This window comes from Felis catus, chromosome C1 (assembly GCF_018350175.1).
Source record: "Felis catus isolate Fca126 chromosome C1, F.catus_Fca126_mat1.0, whole genome shotgun sequence".
Classification (NCBI taxonomy): domain Eukaryota; kingdom Metazoa; phylum Chordata; class Mammalia; order Carnivora; family Felidae; genus Felis; species Felis catus.
The window spans coordinates 23,004,947-23,024,453 of NC_058375.1; the positions used below are offsets into that span (position 1 = coordinate 23,004,947).

The 19,507-nt window shown below is 51.7% G+C and overlaps 1 long non-coding RNA gene across 1 annotated transcript; it reads left to right on the forward strand.

Moving 5' to 3' along the window:
- The first annotated feature begins 17,044 nt into the window (after positions 1-17,044).
- On the forward strand, positions 17,045-18,979 carry LOC109503086. Its single transcript, XR_002161978.3, has 2 exons — positions 17,045-17,403; positions 18,665-18,979. It is a non-coding gene; the product is annotated as an uncharacterized LOC109503086 (long non-coding RNA).
- The last annotated feature ends 528 nt before the right edge of the window (positions 18,980-19,507 follow it).

Genomic DNA, 19,507 nt, shown 5'->3' on the forward strand with positions numbered 1-19,507 from the left:
GTTGGGCACCTGCTATACGACAGCCACTGCATCAGGGGGATTCAAATTGCCACAGCTCCTGCCCCATTGAGCTCACAGTCTAGAGGGAGACACAGAGATTAATTAATCACATCAAGTGTAAGGTCAGAAGTGTCGTCTAGGGGACACGGTGCTGGGTCAGCATGCCCCAGAGGGTTCCCTGCAGACCAGAACAGCAGAGCGGAGGTATGAAGAATACAAATTATCATGAGAGTTTGGGCGCGAAGGAGAGCATTCGGGCAAAGGAGCAGCATGTGCAAAGGTCCTGTGGGTGGACAGCTGTTGGCAATCACAAAGAACTCCAAGGCCTGTGTGACTGGAGGGCAGACGGTGGGCGGGAGCCTGGTGTGACATGAGTCCGAGGTGGCAGAGGCGAGGGCCAGGCTGGGTGGTGCCTCAAATGCCACATGAGGGATTTGGGGCTTTGCCCCAAGAACAGCAGGATCCCACTGGAGTGTGGAGTCCAAAGGTCAGGGAGGGGAATTGGCGGGACAGGAGTTGTGTTTCCAGAACAATCCCAAGACGATGTGAGGTGAACTGTGATGGAGGCAGGTGTGGAGACGGTGAAAGCTGACAGGGGCGTGGCCACCTCGGCTTCCAGGGAGCAGAACGGCTGGGGAGACGAAAGGAGACGAGAATAAGCATCTACGTGAGCCTGACATCCATGTGGTCGCTCCACTGAGATTCTCCGAGCACCTACTCTACTCGGCCTTGTGCGCGGCACCAGGGCCCCGGTGACACATAGGGGTGACCGAGCCACTGGCCTAGTGGGACAGAAGGAACAGGCACTTTTCTAATGCCTCAAGGAGGTCCGGCCCAAAGGGATACACCAGGAAGCTGCGGAAATCAGCCGTCTCTCTCATCTGGTGAGAAAGAAGACATGGGCCTCATGTCTCAGCCAGAGAGGTACCCACGCAAGCGAAAAACCCTTCGTGTGGGCACACGTCTGAGGGTTTTGGTGACGGGGCGGAGCAGCTGTTGTGGGATCCATCGAGGCAGACCCGGGCCTTACGGAACCTGGAGAGTCATCGGGCTCACCCTGCCCACACTCCCTGAGGAGCCCCATGGTCTTTGCTGGAATGTGATCCATTTTGAGCTCTCCCAAATGGTGTCCTTCTGGCTGGGTGGCACACATGTGCCCCTTATCTGGACGCCACGTCTGCCGTCCAGAAGCAGGAACCTGCACAGCTCAGCCCGGTGGTCTCAGCTGCAGAAGGAGGCTCCCAGCAACTCTGCAAGGCGGAGATCTTCATCCCCACCCTGAAGTCAGAGAGGTAAAGGCGCTTGCCCAAGACCACACAGCTCCTGGGTGGCAGCACCTGAGGAGGAATCACTGTGAGCAGAGGGCACGGCCCACCTGGATCTTCAGTCTGATGACAAAGACAAGTACCCCCGAGGGCCAGGTAGCCCCAAGGTGATACCTACGGTGAATATCGGTTGAATGTTTACTCTGTGTCCACAGTAAAGATATAAAGCACTTTATACCTACTAGTTTATTTCATCTTTACAAAACCCTATAAAGATGTATCAGCCCGTATAATGCTGTGTAACAAACAACTACAAAAACCACTTTAAAGCAGTAGGTATTCACTTATCTTACAAGCCTGTGGGACGGCTGGGTGGTTGGATTCTGAGTTTGGCTGGCTGGCCCAGGCAACTTCACTCAGCCCGGGGATTGGCTGTAGGTAGGCTTTGCGGATCTTGGTAGAAACAAACGGGATCTCGTCCTCTGGCCCACTGGCCCAAGCTGGAGCACTGGAGACTGCAGAGTTCCAAGACAGCCGACAGAAGCTCAAGGCCTTTGGAGGTCTGGGGTCCCTTGTCTCTTCTACCATAGTCTGTTGGCCAGAATAAGCCACAGTCCAGCCCAGATCTTAGGGGTGGGGAAGACACCCCCATCTTTCTATGGAAGAGTTGAAATCAACATGGCGGGAACATAGGCCCTGGGAGGAATAGACGTGTAGGGTCCTTCAGCAACCAGCCGCCCACAAGTCCCCATTACCATAATACCCCACTGAGACTCAGAGAGTGTAGTCACTTGCTCGAGGTCACATACCTATGGAGGGGCAGAGGTGAGGTTTGAGCTGGGTCTGTGCCCTTCCCCACGACTCTCCAGCCTCTTGGAGGCTGTGAGCAAACCCACGGAGAAACTCAAGACGTTGGGCTTTCAGTATGGAGAGCCCAAGACAGCCCCAAGATGCAGAGAGGCTCCTGTGAACCTGTGTCAGGTGGCCTGAAGTCTCTGGCAGCTGGGGGTGAGGGACTTTCTCCTCCAGGAGGGCAGAGGGGCTGTTGGGACAGAAGGGTGTGCTCCCCAGGCTCCGACAGAACCTGGAGGCACCAGAGCCAGCTCTGCTTCCAGAAGGAGGGTCTGGATTAGATTCATTCATTCATCCATTCATTCATTCAATAAATATGACCTTGGAGCTGAGTCCTCTAGACATGACAAAAGTCCCCTGGCTTTTAAGATTCAGCTCACATGTCTTCTCCTCCAGGAATCCCTCCCTGATTCTAGGGCTAGGTGCTCTTTTGTTTTACTTCCATATGCCACTGGGAGTGTCCTTGGATTGTCAGTGCTGATTCCTGGGCTGCCCCCTGTCCCCACCCCTACTCCCACCCCTCTGGGGTCTCAGGAGGGAGCCGGACTCTGGAGGACAGGCAGAGTCACCTCTCAAACTCCTGCTGTTGTCTTCCCTCAAACAGGAAGCCTCCCTGGACCCAGAACATTCCAGCGCTCGCAGCAGAAGCTCAGGAATACCGAATGGGAGGAAGAAGAGGGGAACTAAGGGACCTCGCTTCAGAGACACCAATGGAACCGGAGGCAGAGAAGCCAGTGGGAAATGAGCAGGGTGTGGAGTGAGGTCATCAGAAAAGATTCAACCTTGGGGCGCCTGGGTGGCGCAGTCGGTTAAGCGTCCGACTTCAGCCAGGTCACGATCTCGCGGTCCGTGAGTTCGAGCCCCGCGTCGGGCTCTGGGCTGATGGCTCAGAGCTGGAGCCTGTTTCCGATTCTGTGTCTCCCTCTCTCTCTGCCCCTCCCCCATTCGTGCTCTGTCTCTCTCTGTCCCAAAAATAAATAAACGTTGAAAAAATTTAAAAAAAAAAAAAGATTCAACCTTGAAAATGGTCACACAGTGACCTATGGCGTTTGCTTGATCAGGAACAAATTACTCCGCGCCCCAGGAAGGTCTGAGACTTTCGGGTGCAGAACGTTTCTTACATTTCTTATGTTTTGTACTGAGCTGGACAAGCCCCAGATTCCAGGAGCCAGAGAGAAGGCCAAGCACTGGGGCCACCGGTGTATCAGGGCACCCAGGCACAGTGAGCCCTCGGGTCCTGTCTGCCCTGGGGGGCTGGGGGGACAAGTGTGTGGACCCCAGAATGCCTACAAAGCCACCTCCAGAGAAGGACCTCACAGAAGCAACAGCAAGCCCTGGGAAGTACTTGGCAGAAGGGTCTGGAAGTCCAAAAACCATGAGGCTTCGAGAGGACGGCCATGTGGGTCCCCTAGGAGACCCCTGCTCAGGCAGGTGCCCGGGGAGGACAGTCACTCCCTGTGGAGGGATGGTGGTGCAGACACCCTGGCCCCGGAGCCAGAACCACGGAGCGGGGGGGGGTTGGTTCAGGGTGGGCTCTAATCCCCCTGCAAACTGCAGGGTGAGCTTTGATGTGAGACCCCCCCCCCCCCCGCAGAACCCAAGTCTTCCAGAAAAGAAGCTCCCAATTCCACCAGCTCCCATGTGTCCCTCCAAGTGTGTTGGAGGAAGGCAGAACTCCTCCCCTAAGCTGGCCGGTGGCCGGTGGAGCACCCCCAACCATCCAGCACCCCCTGTCCCATCACCCTCCTTTGTGGTCTTCATGTAGCACTCTCACAATTGAACTTGTCGTTATTTTCTGTAAAGGTCTCAGGTTCGTTTTCTCATGAGAGCGGGGACGGACTCTATCCTATCCACTGCCGTATTCCCAGCGCCTCGCACAGAGCGCAGCGCGTAGCAGGTGCTCAATGAATGGGTGCTGAATGGAGCCCAGACTCCCCTCTAGTGACCAGATGGTCACATCTCACCGGCGCAACCTCTCCCTTCCTTGGGACACGGCAGATGGGCCTGGGCCCTGAGGGCAAGGGCGGTCGGTGTCTTATCCACACCTGTGTCCCCAGGGCCCAGCAGGGGACCCCAGCACATGGTAGGTGCTCAGCAAACGTCTGTGGCCTGAGTGGATATGAACGCCTTTCTTGTCTCTGAGCCCTATTTCCAGAGCTGACTCGTCTGTGCGTGGTAACAGTCACATTGGGAAAATGCTCCTGGGACCTGAAGACAGGCTGCCCTCTGTTACAGGAGGCAGAAGGGTGATCACAATGCAAACGGAGGCAGTGGAGTCAGAAGTATGCTGTGTGACCCCGGGCCGGTCGCTTCCCTCTCTGAACCCCGGATTTTTCATCTCTATGAAGGAGATGGTAACTAACTGCTCGAGATTTGGGAGCTTTGAACATCCACAAAACAGCATTGCTCCCCTCACAGCGAAGCCTCGGAACTGGGCAGCCCCCCCCCCCACCGCTTTCTGGCTGGTGTGACGTCCACAAATTCTGCTCACAACCAAATGCACCCTGATGTCAGGGTTCGGGCTCCCCCATGGCCGCCTCTGGGGAGGGGGAGCTATGCGGAGCCCAACCCAGTCCAGCCTCCCTCCCACCCGCACAAGGACGCTCCGCTTCGTGAGGATCTGAGGCTGCAGCCCGCCGACCCTGCCCTTGGCCATATCCCTGTGACCGGCTTCCTGACCACCCCCAGGGCCCCTGGACCTCAGAGAGTCCCCTGTCTTCTCGGATTGCTGCAAAGATGACCCACCCACCCCGGCAAGTGGGGGTGAGCCCCATGCTGGCAGCAGCTTAGCCTGGGTCAGGATCTGGCTTTGCCCTTCTAGCCAGCTCTGTGACCTTGGGAAAGACCACCCCCTCCTCACCTGTTTTCTGTATCCTGAGCCTTTTCGATCTTCCCCTGGCTCCAGGCCTTCGCGGTGCTGTTCCCTCTGCCTGGGACACCCTTCCCATCTCTCTTCACTGGCTAACCGCCATGCACCTGCCACCCCCATCTAGCATTCCCTTTGGAACCTTCCAGGAAGCTCCGAGCCTGGGTTTGGTACAGACCCACTCCCCCCTTTTGCCTTCTAAGTGCAGGGACTGGTGTCTGGGTCGCTGTCACCCGCCCCAAGCCAGTACAGCGTCCAGGATGCAGAGATGCCCGGCAGAAGGGAAACAAATGCAGGGATGAGGGAGTGGGCCCTCTCCACTCCCTCTCCTCCCTGACACGGTGGCTGTAGCGATCTCGAGAGATACTCCAGGAAAGGGCCTGACCCCAGGAGGCTCTCGGCAGGTGTCACTGCCCCGGAGGACCCGGGAAAATCAACGGCACCCAGCTGCAGACTCCGAAAGGTGGTGCCGGCTGGTTCGTGTGGCCCAGGGCCGGTGACTGTCCTGCAGCCCGCCCGCCGGCCGGCAGCTGGACAGTGAGGCGTGAACTCTGTCCCTGGGGCAGCATCCGGGCAAGGGCAGCGTCTGCAGGTACACCTGTAACATGTGGCCTCCCAGGTTCCCAATATTTATTTCAATCAATGAAAGTCTGGGCCGTTTCCTCTCCCCTGTTCTCTGCTGTGAGCTGCTCAGGGAGTAGCGGCGAGAGGCGAAGGGTTGACGCGCCGGGAAAAGGCATCTTTAGAGGATTCGATCAGGCTCCCCCGGGGGCCATGCTCCAGGCCGAGCGGAGCTGAGGGGCCGGACGGCTGGGAATCGGATGGATGGGGCAGCAGGGCAGGCAGATTAGGTGGGGCCGGAGGGGAGGACGCTGGGGGTCGGGGGGAGCCCTGCACGGGCTTGTCCGGGTCTCCCAGCTTAAGACAAGGGTTGGGGGAGGAGGCGACACGTGCGTGTTCTCTAAGGTGACTACTGCTGCTGTGGCCACTGGTGGTTGTCACCCTCAGAAGCAGACTCTTGATTCCTTAGGACACTGTGCCCAAAGGGAGCGCCGGGGGAGAGTATGTAGACTTTCCCCCCACACCCCTGTTGAGCACTTCTCGGAGGACCTGGGCTCGTACCCGCCGGTCCAGACCAGATCAGCTGTGTGCTTGGCTGCCCTGGCGCCCAAGGGCAGAGACTCTCTTTTCATTGCCACGACAGATCCGGCCGTGGCTCCATGACCTCAGCACAAATGCGGGGGGGTGGAATGGAGCATCAGTTTCAGGGGCCTAGAGATACGCTGGTTAAATCAAGCCTCCGGGAAAGTGCCTGGAACAGAGGCTGCCCCGGTCAGAGCTGCCGCAATGATCTTCTCCCGGCCCGGTGACCCTAGCCAGTAGCCTCCCTTCTCTGAGCCTCAGTTTCCCCATCTGTACAATGAGGAGAATAATAGCTTTCCTCATAGTTTCATCCTAAAGATGAAGAGAGGTCATTACACCGCCCCGGTTCGCCCCCTGCACCTGCAGAATTACGCTCTCCCTGGAGCCCAGTGGGTGCTACAAATGTTTGCGTTATAACCGACGAGGTCGGGGATCGCGTCGTCGTGGGATAGCCAGACAGACCCGGGCAGGCCAGGGCCCGGGATCCAGTTAGACCCAGGGCATGGCCTGGCAGGAGCACACATCCCAGGGTTGGGGTCACAAGCCAGCCCTTAGGGATCTGAACCAGCCGACCTGGGCCAGAGCCCCAGAGGTCTGCAGAGACAGCGAGTGGGAACCCACAATACGGACTAACAGTTAGCGGCCAGCATTTCCTAAGCGCTTTCGATGGGCCAAGCACTATTCTAAGATTTTTTTTTTTAAGTTTATCTATTTTGAGAGAGGGAGAGTGAGCATGAACAGGGGAGGGGCAGAGGGAGAGGCAGAGAGAGAATCCCTAGCTGGATCTGTGCTGTCACTGCGGAGCCCAGCCCACGGCTTCCTCCCCCCAACCGTGAGATCATGACCTGAGCCAAAATCGAAAAAAGGATGCTTAACCCACTGAGCCACCCAGGCGCCCCTCTAAGATCTTGATATGTATTCATTTAATTCTCCCTAGAACCCATAAAGGGTAGGTTCTATAGGTGTCCACAATCAGCAGAGGAGAAAATGGGGGTGAGTAGCTTTTGGTGACCTGCTCAACGTCCCATAGTTGGTGAGGGACAGAGCTGAGATTTGAACCCCGGGCATCTGGGGTGTGAAAAAGGTCTAAGTGTCCCGAAGGAGGATTTTACCAAATTCACAAGCTTTCCTAGTACACTCTGATAAGATTCTTCTAAAACTCAAGAGGACTTTCTGAATATTGTAATTACATTTTCATATTTTCAAGGGCCATATGGAAAGATTTGTCTTTAAATAATGTTTGTATTTATTTTTGAGAGAGAGAGAGAGACAGAGCACAAGTGGGGGAGGGGCAGAGAGAGAGGGAGACACAGAATCCGAAGCAGGCTCCAGGCTCCGAGCTGTCAGCACAGAGCCCGACGCGGGGCTTGAACCCATGAACTGCGAGATCATGACCTGAGCCAAAGTCGGCCGCTCGACTGACTGAGCCACCCAGGTGCCCCTGGAAAGATTTGTCTTTATTTTTATTTTTTTTTCAACGTTTATTTATTTTTGGGACAGAGAGAGACAGAGCATGAACGAGGAAGGGGCAGAGAGAGAGGGAGACACAGAATCTGAAACAGGCTCCAGGCTCTGAGACATCAGCCCAGAGCCTGACGCGGGGCTCGAACTCACGGACCGCGAGATCGTGACCTGGCTGAAGTCGGATGCTTAACCGACTGCGCCACCCAGGCGCCCCGAGATTTGTCTTTAAAGGTACAACAGAGTCTCATTAATTCAAATTAGTGCTAATTCTGGGCACCTCTGCATTACTTAGAAAGAATGTTTTGCTAAACCTCTTAATGTAAACAAGACAGAAGTACGAATCTCTATCCTGCTTTAGCAAGCAAATAGTTGTCCAGCCTTTCACCCAGAAATTCGCCAGCCTAGAAGGACCCCCGCCATCCTCTCGCTGGTCTCCACCCTCTGTTCTTGCCCTGTGTTGCCTGTATACACAGGTCAGCTCTCCGAAATGTAATAATGGCCCACATTTGGACAGCACCTGCTGTGTGCTAGAAAGTAGACGAGTACGTGGACGACCGCTTTACCCGTAACTACAAGACTGTGATTCTGCTGTCGGCCTCATCTGACAGATTAGCAACCTGAGACACAGAGAGGTTGGGTCACTTGCCCCTGATCACACAGTCAGCGGCTGAGCTGGGATCCCATCCCAGAAAGTTGTGCCCCATGGCACTCTCTCATACTCTCCAGTGCCACCCCGCATGACAGAGCTAACCAATTCATTCTCCTGCATAAAAAAAAAAATCTTCTAAAAGCCACCTCTTTTCTTTAAAAACTCACCTCCGGGGGTGCCTGGGTGGCTCAGTCAGTTGAGTGGCCAACTCCCGACTTTGGCTCAGGTCACGATCTCACAGCTCATGGTTTCGAGCCCCACATGTACTCTGCATTGACAGTGAGGAGGCTGCTTGGGATTCTCTCTCTCTCTCTCTCTCTCTCTACTCTCTCTGCCCCTCCCCTACTCCTTCTCTCTCCCTCTCTCTCTCTCTCTCTCTCAAAATAAATAAATAAACTTAAAAATAAAATTAAAGAAAGAAAGAAAGAAAAACAAACTCCCTTCCGGGACTATGCATTTACTGATCCCTGCCTGGCGTCCTCTGCCCCGGGTCCCTCATGGCCAGCGCCTTCCCACATCCAGGCCTCTGCTTAATTGTCACTTCATCCTGGTGAACTTACATGCCCCCTCCCCAGCCCCCCCGCCGCCCCAGGCCTCCTTCCCGCGCATGGTCCTCGTATGTCTCCTTCAAGTGCACCACCACTGTCTGAAATCATCCCGCGACTGCTGATCGTTTCTTAGCTGCCTTCCCCTCTGGAATGTCACGGCAAGGTGAGACCCTTGTCCCTACTTTTTTCATGGTTGTATTCTTAGTCCCTAGAACAGTGTCTGATGCAGAGCAGGTGCAAGATACCTATGGGTTGGATCAATAAATGAATGAAAGAAGAAACGAATGAATTCCTATGATCCCCAATCCTATCACACTGCCTAGCACATGATGGTTTCCAATAAATGCCGATTAAGTGGACCAGAATCCTGGCTGGAAGCACAACTGCCTCAGAAGTTATCAGACATCAGGTGTGACGTTCACCTTGGATTTGCCCACGGAACGAGTTCCGCGGAACTATTTGAAAGAGTCAGTAAGACGGTCAAGGAGCTGTTTGTCCTGTTCAAAGAAGTACATTATTTTCTAGATTTTTCTATTCCCAAACCTATTGGCCTGGAGGCGCTTTAGTGGTCAAACAGGACCACAGTCCCCTTTAACAAGGGAGCGAACTTGGGCTCAGAGTGAGGGGAAAGACTGCTGCAAGAATATACATGAATTGGAAGCAGGCGCAGGACAAGAACCCAGCTCTCCTGCCTCGTTCACAGTCGTTTCTGCAGCAGTCAGAAATGCTCTCATAATCTGCCCGTGAGCACATCAATCACAAGTTTCCCATGGGCATCCTAATTACGATGATAACCATTTTAAAGATAATAATGGCAAATGCTTTCGATCATCAGGGCAACCCTAGAAGGTGGGTACTGTTATTATCCCCATTTTACAGATGAGGAAACTGAGGTCCAGAGAGGTGAAGTCGTTTGCCTACGGTCAAATAGTTTACAGACGGCCGAGATTTGAACACGGACAGTCTGGCAACGTGCTCCGAAAGCTCTGGATTTGATAACATGTACGTCTCGGAAATTCTAAGAAAGGACTACGATCCGGGGACAACACATTCAAAGTGAATGCCGCCATGTTTCCGTGTTTCTAAGAACACAGACCAGGCGTGCTGTCTCTCCACTAACCAACAGATACCTGCTCCGGGTCCGTTGATGTGGGCATCACACACGCGGTTTGCCAAACTCTTGCTCTGACACAGAGCATTTAAAGACACTGAGAAGGGGCGCCTGGGTGGCTCAGTCAGTTGGGCGTCCGACTTCGGCTCAGGTCACGATCTCACGGTCCGTGAGTTCGAGCCCCACGTTGGGCTCTGTGCTGATAGCTTAGAGCCTGGAGCCTGTTTCGGATTCTGTATCTCCCTGTCTCTCTGACCCTCCCCCATTCATGCTCTGTCTCTCTCTGTCTCAAAAATGAATAAATGTTTAAAAAAATTAAAAAAAAAAAAAGACACTGAGAATGTCTGTCTCTCTCAGGATCAAGACCAAAGACCCCTCTCCTGGATCCCAGTGCGGTCAGCCCCCGCAGTGTTCAGCCGCAGGGTGATGGCATCCTGAGCGCCTGCTAAATGGCCCACTCATGTGCAGCACGTGTCTCACTATTTCTGGGAAACCGACGCACAAATGGGGAGGAAGGGGGTGGCAGGGGCCACAGTTCTTCAGCCTACAAAGATCTGTTTTGCTGACAGGAGATGGACGACAAAAGGACCAGCTTTCGCAGGGCTAAGAAGGCAGAAACTCTTATCAGGGGACATCACAGCCTCAGTGCTAATGGGGGATGCCAAGTGTGAGGACCAAGGGCAAAACTCTGCACGTCAAGCATCCTGACAACCTGTCCCAGCAGGAGGACCCCGGTGTGGTCCCACCTTCTCTCATCTGGCGTTTTGTTTTTCAAGAAATTAAGGAGGCTCCTAACGTGAGTTCCCTGAAATTTCTCCATGCTATGGTTTCCAGCAAATATTATGTCTCTCTCACACTGGTACTTTCTTCCCTTTTCCTACAACCTTAAATGTCAAGTATCTCTTCTCTAGAAGCACTGAATTGAGATAAAGAGGATTAGGGGATATTTTGATTCCATTTAAAGATAGCTGGGAGCAAAAGGGAGTAAACAGACATGCTTAGAGGCCCATTTCACCTCACTTCTCCCTCCCGATCCTCCTTCCCACCCCCTCAGAGGTTGCTCTGACAGCTCCTGACACAGGGGGGGATGAATGCACCCTCCAGGGCCTGCCTTCTGGAACTCTAGTTCCCGCATTAACCGTGATTGGAAGCCAGTTACCATGAAAGGCTCTGATTTCCTGGTAAACTGGAGGGAGGAGCCTGGTGGGAAAAACAGCCTCAGAATGAGATTCCAGCAATAGCCCCTTCATAGAGACACCTCGGAATTCACGAGGGGCCCCTTGGAGCCACCCGAGAAGATACCATGCTCTGAATGGGTCAGTGGCAAGATGTTAAAACCAGCCGACAGGAGCTCAATAGAAACTTACACACTTTTAATGCAGAGCAACCAAGGCTGCTTAAATATTTACAAGTACAATCCATCACTTAAAGGGCCAGTTAAGGCTGCAGAGAGATAGTGGTCTTCTGGGATCTTCATTACCAGGATTTAGTTATTGTCGCATCTTGTAGAAGCCCGGGGACCATTCTTATTCATAATAATGCTTTTCATCTATTGAACACTTACCCACCATGTACCGGCCATGTGATGCATGTTCCACATGTGACGTCATTTCATCTCTACAATCGTACGGACCAGTAACTATTTTACGTATGAGAATATACAGGTTGAGAGGCCAAGTGACATGCCCGAGGTCACACAGCAAGTAACTAGCGGAGGCAGAATCTAAACTCAAGTGTGTTCGACGCTAAAACCTACACTTGTGACTTTGGCTTTGGTCGCGATGGAATATATACACTCCCTCCTGCTGCCCCTGTAAATAAACAAAGAAGTGGGCAAGACTCATGAAACGGTTATTCCAGATAGTGGACAACAAGCAGTGAAGGACTGTGATCTCTGAGAGAAGGGAAGCAAATGAGGGGAGGCCTAAAAACACACCAGCTTTCAACCGGGAGGCGTTTGTCAGGCCACAGCACAAGCAGGGGGTAACGGAGCTAGAAAGGGGCAGTCTCACTGAGTTGAAGAGACAGATCTGAGTTCGGGGAGGTAGGGGTGGCTAGAACCTACCAGAGCAGTAGCAGAGAAGAGGGGGCTACACAAAGAGAGAATTCCAGAAACCTGCACCAATGGCCGCCTGAGTCTGTTTCTGGATACCAAGCTGAGCAGGAACAGAATGGAAGTCTACGCAGCCAAGCAGAGAATGACTTCGGAGCCCCAATCCCAGCATTCACAGCACTGTGCAACACTTGAGTCTGACAATCCGGGGTAGAGAGACTCCACTGAACGTTTGGGATGATAAGGAGAGCCTTTTTAGGACAATGCCTTAGAAATGAGGCGAAATTAGCCCTCATGTAAAGGCTACTCTAGCCCATCATAACAAAGCTATGACACAAGCCCAAATAGATCAAACTGATTTTCAAGCAACCCGACTACCTGCCCAAAACAATTTCAATACTCTTTAAAGGAAGACAACAAAATCCAGAAACTCAGAAACAAAACCTGCAAAATGTCCAGCATACAATCCTAAATTGCCAGACACACCAAAAAAAAAAAAAACAAAAAAACAAAAAAACAAAAAAACAAAAAAAAAAAACCACAAAGATGTGACCCAAAACCACCAGGAGAAAAAGTTGCCAATAGGAACCAACTAAGAAATAGCAAATATGATAGAATTAGCAACCTAGAATTTTAAAATAACTGTCATATAACTCATCACCTAATAACTAGAGAGAGAGAGAGAGAGAGAGAGAGAGTGCCCCCACTTAAGGGAGGGGGAAAAAAACTGAAAAAACTAAGCTTGGAGGAAAACAAACTATATATGTAAATAAGTTCACAACCTTAAAGTGAAACATGTACACGATGAAGAGAAAAATGAAGCCTATTAAAAAGAATCCAATGGAAGCAAAATGAAACTTTCACTAGGTGGGAACAGTAGCAGAACAGACACTGCAGAAGAAAAGTTGAACATACATGTAGAGCAGGAGGGACACCTGGATGGCTCAGTCAGTTGAGCATCAGACTCTTGATTTTAGCTCAGGTTTGTGGGTTTGAGCCCCATGTCGGTCTCTGTCTGCGTTGATGACGCAGAGCCTGCTTGGGATCCTCTCTCTCTCCCTCTCTCTCTGCCCCTTCCCTGCGTGTGCTCACTCTCTCTCAAAATAAACTTAAAACAAAAAAGAGAGAGCAGTAAAAGCTATCCAAACTGAAGCACTCGGAGAAAACAACTTATAAGAAAAAAAGGACTAGAGTTATTACTAACCAGTGGGACAGTGTAGACAAGTGTCACTTAACCAGTGGGACAGTGTAGAAAAGTCTACCATAAACAACACCAACACACATTACAAATTGCTGGAAAAACAGTGATAGAGAACAGAGCAGTAAGACACCTACTGTTCAGGGAACTAATATAAGACTGACCACAGACTGTGCGTCAGAAACAAGCCAAAAAAACTAGGCAAATTCATCATGACACCTGTGCAGAGACAATCAATCAATCAATCAATCAATCAATATTACATATCATCTTAGAGTTCCATCTCCAGAGGAAATATCCTTCACCCATGAGGGCAAAATAAAAACTTTTTCAAACCAAAAACCAAAGAATGCTTTTGCTTCCAGACCTGCCCCTACAGCAAACGTTAACACAAGTCCTTCGGGTCGAATGAAAATGGTGGGATTTCCAGTCCCTTACTCCATCCCAACAAATAAAAAGCTGAACTGAAAAACCAATAACTTTCCTTAGACGTACAATAGATGAGGACAAAAATAACAAAACGAAATGAAATGAAATGAAATGAAATAGAATAGAATAAAATAAAATAAAATAAAATAAAATAAAATAAAATAAAATAAAATAAAATAAAATGGCTGAGGACATGGGGAAAACAACTACATCCAAGACTGGAGAGACAGACAGGCATGATAAGTCATCGCAGCTTACCTGGGCAGGGACTCCTGGGTGGACACCATTATGGGAACCAGTGCCTTGGTAGGAAAACTTGAACAGTAATGTTGGAGGCTCAGTGTGGACAACTCCGAGGATGAAAATCCACAGGGGAACCCTGCCTTAGAAGGGCACCCACACTTTTGTGAGTTTTACCTCCAGGTGCTCAAACCAGGTTCTCACAGTGAATATTAGAAGTCCCCTCGTGCCTCTGGCCGGTGGAGGGGGGAAGGAACCATCTTGAAATACACCAGAGAACTCTGCTCTTAGCAAAAAGCCTGCCCTCCAGAAAAACTAAACAGAGCTTCACTTGCCCAACTCCCTCTGTTCAAGTGCTAGCCATCTTGTCCCCCCCATGAGGGGAGAAAAAAACTAAGAAACACTTGGGAAGTTCACACCCAGTCCAGGGGCACAAGCTCACTAACAGACTGAGCACTAACTGTGGACCTACAGAACCTTCCCCTCTCCCCACCCCTCGCCACTGCTTTCCCAAAGGCCAATTTCCAGTGGTTTCCTTTACCCAATACGTCACGCTGGACTATCAAGAACAAGACCCAAGATACACTAAAAGGCAACAGCAGGATTTAAAGACACAGAACAAGCAACTGAATAAGACAAGGCAGGGGGCTTCCTGGGTGACTCAGTCGGTTAAGCATCCGCCTTTGGCTCAGGTCATGACCTCACAGCTCGTGGGTTCGAGCCCCGCACAGGGCTCTGTGCTGACAGCTCGGAGCCTGGAACCTGCTTCGGATTCTGTGCCTCCCTCTCTCTCTGCCCCTCCCCCCTGCTTGCGTTCTGTCTCTCTCCCTAAAATAAATAAACATTAAAAAAAAAGAATGAGACATGGCAGGGATGTTGCAATTACCTGGCCAGGAATTGAAAACTATGGTTAACGCGCTGCAAGTTGTAGCAGACAAAAAAGACGGCACCCAAGAGCAGGTGGCCAGTGGAAGCGGAGATAAAAATCCTAAGAAAGGACCCAAAAGAAATGCTAGGGATCCAAAACACTGAAATGAGAGGCCTCTACTGGGCTTGTCCGCAGACTGGACACAGAGGAGGAAGGAAAGGGGTAACAAAGGAAGGCTAAGATTTACCAAATGAATGCAGAGCACTGGAAATGGTAAATATGTGAATGAACATATTTTCTCATTTTTAGGATTCCCTTAAAAGGGTAACCCTCGGGGCGCCTGGGTGGCTCAGTCGGTTGGGCGTCCGACTTCGGCTCAGGTCACGATCTCGCGGTCCGTGAGTTCGAGCCCCGTGTCGGGCTCTGGGCTGACGGCTCAGAGCCTGGAGCCTGTTTCCGATTCTGTGTCTCCCTCTCTCTCTGCCCCTCCCCCGTTCATGCTCTGTCTCTCTCTGTCTCAAAAATAAACTTAAAAAAAAAATTTTAAAGGGTAACCCTGTAAAGCCAAAAGTGATAGCAGTGTACTAGAGAATCTAGAACGTGGCGACGTAACACAGTGGCAGAAAGAATGGCGTGAATCGCAGACGTGAAAGCCGACCGCTCTAAGGCGCTCACGCTGTGTGTGATGTGGGGTGATAATCACTGGAAGATACGCTATATACTATGTGAAAGTCACATATTGCAAACCATAGAGGTGCCCCTAAAAAACACATCCCAAAAGGTGGAATAATAGGAAACCCTTCACAAACGGCTTGTTGAAAGGTGTGTCTGATGACGTGGACCCCAAAGGCTTGTGAGCAGCACATGACATCACAGCTTCCCAAATTGGAGGGCGGGGAGGGGAGAGGAACCCATGATTTTGCGTTGGCGTTTGGTCTGGTTACTGCCTAGTGCCCGCTTCGTGGCCCCTCTGGACTCCCACCCAGGCCTTTGCTCAGCAGAACACACGCTGTAGGTCAAACCCTGTGACCAGAGATGGTGTTCAGAAGAAACACCATTTCTCGAGAAATGAAGAAAAAAAAAAAAAAAAAACCCACCACCTACCTCCATGGGGTACGACTCGTGTTAGTTAGCATGGCTCAGAGAAAGCAGGGCCCCATCTATCTGTTCATGAAAAGCAGCATTTTAAGATTAAAGTCAATGCATTTTGGGGCGTCTGGGTGGCTCAGTCGGCTAAGCGACTTTGGCTCAGGTCATGATCTCCCGGCTCGTGAGTTCAAGCCCGCGTCGGGCTCTGTGCTGACAGCTCGGAGCCTGGAGCCTGTGTCGGATTCTGGGTCTCCCTTGCTCTCTGCCCCTCCCCCACTCACGCTCTGTCTCTCTCAAAAATAAACTTAAAACAAAATCATAATAAAGTTAAAGTATTTCTATTCTACAAAAGCAGGTTAAGTGCGGCAGCTAAATGAACTTGACACTCTTGGCGGATGGGAATGTTCGAATGTTCAAATTCACCCTGATTTCCAGTAACACCTGGACGCCCCTTCCAATGGACGTCCAAAGAACCACAGAAGCTTCTGGTATTACCAAATGGTTTTAATGGCCTTACAGATCTGGTGAATCAAAATGAAACATCTCCCCTCCACATCTCATCCTTTCTTTCTTTTTTTTTCTTTTTTTTCTAGATCCAGGTGAAATTGATTCTTCTTGGCATGGCAGAGTTTTCAGAGTCCACATTCCTTAAGCCCCCCCCCCCTCCCCCCGTTAACAAGATCGCTCGCTCAGTTTGGCTGTTGGCCCATTCAGTCTGGTGCACAAACCGCCGCAGACTTAGCGCCCAGCCAACGTCTTCAGATGTTCTCCGAACCAGATCGGCCATGCTCAACACCGTCCGCGTCCGTCAAAGAGGGGGTGGAATTCGTAGATTTCGTGAGGACCTGTGGCTTCCTTTTGCCACGCTAGATACGCGGGGACCATTAGGATGGGGTTGCGAAGGATGAGCTGGAAAGGTGAAAATGTTTTTCGGCCTGAGTTTCTCAACAGTGGAGGTGGAGAAGAAGGAAGAGCGACACCAGCACAACGCTGACCGTAGACTGGAGGGCGCACACGCCTGACTTGGTGGTAGCGGCCGTGGCTGAGGCCTTGGTGGTGGTGGCGGCGGCCACCGCCGCCGCCGCGGTGGTTTCCTGGGAAGAAACCTCCTGGGGCAGGAGCAGCGCCAGAAGCAGCAGCCCCAGCTGCAGCCTCATCAACATCCCTCTTCTCATGTCCCCTGTGTCGCGCTTGGTGCTCAGGGGAACGAAGGATCCGGAGCTGCGGGTGGCTGCGGGCGAAATGGCGAGGGCGGTACCGGCAGGGTCTTACTTAGGAGGGGGCGTCACAGAGCCTGATGCGCCAAGGGCCTTCCGGCGCCAGCAGCGTCACAAGGCCCGACCCCGAGGGCCCCGCCCCCTGGACCCTGGGCTCCGCCCAAAGCCCGCCCCCCTCCGCCGCAGCCTCAGATGCCGGCAGGTGCTTCCGGCCTACGGGTGACCCCATTCCTTTGCTTTGGAAACAAAAACGTCCGTAACTTGTTGAGAGCGCCCGAGCCCCATGACTTAGAAATCTAAGGATCCCCCTGTCTTCCAAGCAGCATGTGATCCCTCCAGATCCTTCAAATTGGCCCATGTTTGTGGCTGGTCAGTAGCACAGAGCATGACCTCTGAGTTTTGTCCCCCGAGGTAATCACTATTGATACGTGGCACGTTTCTATTTTTGTATCTTCCCACTTTTCTATCCTGGTTTTACCTGTGGAGGTTGAACTAGTAATTGGGGAGGCAGGATTTTTGTTTTGTTTTCTTGAAGAGTCGGGCGGGGGCGCCTGGGTGGCGCAGTCGGTTGGGCGTCCGACTTCAGCTCAGGTCACGATCTTGCGGTCCGTGAGTTCGAGCCCCGCGTCGGGCTCTGGGCTGATGGCTCAGAGCCTGGAGCCTGTTTCCGATTCCGTGTCTCCCTCTCTCTCTGCCCCTCCCCCGTTCATGCTCTGTCTCTCTCTGTCCCAAAAATAAATAAACGTTGAAGAGTCAGGCTGGTGGACTTCAAGCTAGAAAAAGCCAAAGTGGAAATTGCTTTTAAAACAAACAGACACAAAAGATTATGACAGTGACCATTTTAAAAAATAATGAAAGGAAGTCCATGGTTCATAAAGGGCACTTGGAATCCGAATGGGAAATGATCCCGTCTGCAGGGCTGGGATGGGGAAAAATAATCCATTCACCGCTGTTTGACATTTGGGGTGTGACTGCTAATAAGAAATTTACCAGAAGATTTGTAAACTTTTGGCCGGGATTCTCTCATCAGCCTGTAGAGAAACTTTAAAGTCACTCAATGCCCTGTCCTGTCCTTTGTGTTCAAGAATTCGAATATTTTTACATTACAGAAAATTAGATAAATATTTTCTTTACATTCCAGAAAATTAAAACCTACTTCCTCCTTGCTTTTTCCAAGTCACTACCTCCTGCCTCTTCAAGAACCCGAGTCTCTTTTTCTGAACGTTGGGGGCGGCGGGGGGTGGGGGGGGAGAGCAGCCTGAAGAATTCTTATTCCTTTTTGCCATTTGGGAGTTGAACCCACCCAAACTGGATCCCCGCCCCCCTGCCCCCACCTCACTTATTTTTTCCAAAAATGATACAGAGGTGGTGGCAGACGTGGAGAAGGCTGGAGCCTCCCTGGGGGCTGGAGAGGCCACCACGTTTGGGCAGGTGCCTGTGTCCACTTTGGGCCACACATGGTCACGCAAGAGCTGAGAGCAGTGAGTCATTTAGGGTGTTTCAAGGACAAGGACCCTCATGGATGGATCTTTCCTCCCAACTTTTTTGATTCGAACAAACACGACGAATCCCCCGGCCCACCCCAGCCTCATTCGTTTTTCTGAGGGTTCAGTCGGAGCCATGATGCATGTTTTGGTAAAAGCAAAAACTTGTTCTTGTCTTTCTGTTCCAGCTGAACAGAGGGGCTAACCCGGGTGTGTCTGGAACTTTTCCTCCCTCCACACAAAGGTCCTCTATTGTGGTGTGGAGCAGTCATCTGTCATTGCGTAGCAACTGAAGCCCCTGTCTACACTTAGGGAGAACCCACCTGCCGGAGGCCGTCTTTCCCCATCTCCTCGGACGCTTGGACGCAGCCACGTTTTGAGTTTCCTGCTAATCAGATGTCTCCAGCCCACACTTTGGAAAGAAAGTTCCTGACAACTTCTCCGCTACATTAGCCACATTGAGTTTGTGCTGTGTGAAATAAAAGCCTTGACTGACAGGTTAAGTTTTGCCTCCTCAAAAATTTGCCACCTTTTAGGACTGAGTCAAACTGCCACCCTCCCCAAAGAAGCCTTTTTCCGATTCCCAACAGCCAGAAATGAAGTCTCCCTTCATCCAGTCTGGGCTTGCAGCTCCCTGAGGGCAGTCACTTTATTTATTTTTTATTTTTTTAGCGCTTATTTATTTTTGAGAGAGAGAGAGAGCATGCGCGCACGCAAGTGGGGGAAGGGCAGAAAGAGAGGGAGACACAGAATCGGAAGCAGGCTGCAGGCTCCGAGCTGTCAGCACACAGCCTGATGTGGGGCTCGAACTCACGAGCCATGAGATCATGACCTGAGCCAAAGTCGGATGTTCAACCAACTGAGCCACCCGGGCGCCCCGAGGGTAGTAACGTTAGAGGCGTCTCCTAGAATAATGGTTACAACCACGGACTCTGTTCAGTCCCCAGCTTTGCCACGAAGTGTGTCCTTGGGCAAGTTACTCAACCTCTCTGTGTCTCATCTGTAAAATGGGGGGGGAAAGAGCATGAACT